General features: G+C 60.2%; 1 protein-coding gene across 1 annotated transcript in view; it reads left to right on the top strand.

The window, feature by feature from the left end:
- The first annotated feature begins 12 nt into the window (after positions 1–12).
- The window catches only part of LOC144678474 (rho guanine nucleotide exchange factor 19-like), an 11,984-nt gene continuing 10,227 nt past the window's right edge, over positions 13–1,769 (top strand). The window contains exon 1 of the mRNA XM_078538242.1: positions 13–80. The gene's annotated coding sequence lies outside the window, so the exon portion shown is untranslated. The remainder of the gene's footprint in view (positions 81–1,769) is intronic.

Raw genomic sequence — 1,769 nt, 5'->3', positions numbered from 1 at the left:
TCCAGAACATTCTGAAGAGGTCATTGCCGGGGTCACAGGAAGAGCAAAAAGCAACCGAGGCCTTTGAGAGGCTCAGTGAGGTGAGGCTATCCTGCAAATACTAGCCCATTTTCAACCAATCACCGGAGGGCAATGTGACCCCACGAGGGAGAAAGGAACCTGACCAGAGAACCATCCAGTTCCGGTCTCCGTATCCCCCTCGGTTAGACCACACTCGGAGCACCGTGCACAGTTCCGGTCTCCGTATCCCTCGGTTAGACCACACTCGGAGCACCGTGCACAGTTCCGGTCTCCGTATACCCTCGGTTAGACCACACTCGGAGCACCGTGCACAGTTCCGGTCTCCGTATCCCCCTCGGTTAGACCACACTGGGAGTACCGTGCACAGTTCCGGTCTCCGTATCCCCCTCGGTTAGACCACACTCGGAGCACCGTGCACAGTTCCGGTCTCTGTATCCCTCGGTTAGACCACACTCGGAGCACCGTGCACAGTTCCGGTCTCCGTATCCCTCGGTTAGACCACACTCGGAGCACCGTGCACAGTTCCGGTCTCCGTATACCCTCGGTTAGACCACACTCGGAGCACCGTGCACAGTTCCGGTCTCCGTATCCCCCTCCGTTAGACAACACTCGGAGCACCGTGCACAGTTCCGGTCTCCGTATCCCTCTCGGTTAGACCACACTCAGAGCACCGTGCACAGTTCCGGTCTCCGTATCCCCCTCGGTTAGACCACACTCGGAGCACCGTGCACAGTTCCGGTCTCCGTATCCCCTCGGTTAGACCACACTCGGAGCACCGTGCACAGTTCCGGTCTCCGTATCCCCCTCGGTTAGACCACACTCGGAGCACCGTGCACAGTTCCGGTCTCCGTATACCCTCGGTTAGACCACACTCGTAGCAACGTGCACAGTTCCGGTCTCCGTATCCCCCTCGGTTAGACCACACTCGGAGCACCGTGCACAGTTCCGGTCTCCGTATCCCCCTCGGTTAGACCACACTCGGAGCACCGTGCACAGTTCCGGTCTCCGTATCCCCCTCGGTTAGACCACACTGGGAGTACCGTGCACAGTTCCGGTCTCCGTATCCCCCTCGGTTAGACCACACTCGGAGCACCGTGCACAGTTCCGGTCTCTGTATCCCTCGGTTAGACCACACTCGGAGCACCGTGCACAGTTCCGGTCTCCCTATCCCCCTCGGTTAGACCACACTCGGAGCACCGTGCACAGTTCCGGTCTCCGTACACCCCTCGGTTAGACCACACTCGGAGCACCGTGCACAGTTCCGGTCTCCGTATCCCTCGGTTAGACCACACTCGGAGCAACGTACACAGTTCCGGTCTCCATGTCCCCCCTCGGTTAGACCACACTCGGAGCACCGTGCACAGTTCCGGACTCCGAATCCCCCTCCGTTAGACCACACTCGGAGCACCGCGCACAGTTCCGGTCTCCGTATCCCCCACTCGGTTAGCCCACACTCGGAGCACCGTGCACAGTTCCGGTCTCCGTATCCCCCTTGGTTAGACAACACTCGGAGCACCGTGCACAGTTCCGGTCTCCGTATCCCCCTCGGTTAGTCCACACTCGGAGCACCGTGCACAGTTCCGGTCTCCGTATCCCCCTCGGTTAGACCACACTGGGAGCACCGTGCACAGTTCCCGTCTCCGTAACCCCTCGGTTAGACCACACTCGGAGCACCGTGCACAGTTCCGGTCTCCGTATCCCCCTCGGTTAGACCACACTCGGAGCACCGTGCACAGTTCCGGTCTCCC

Source organism: Cetorhinus maximus, unplaced genomic scaffold (assembly GCF_964194155.1).
Source record: "Cetorhinus maximus unplaced genomic scaffold, sCetMax3.hap1.1 HAP1_SCAFFOLD_4359, whole genome shotgun sequence".
Lineage (NCBI taxonomy): Eukaryota > Metazoa > Chordata > Chondrichthyes > Lamniformes > Cetorhinidae > Cetorhinus > Cetorhinus maximus.
The sequence above is the reverse complement of the archived record's forward strand: the minus strand, read 5'-3'. Positions and strand labels throughout refer to the sequence as shown.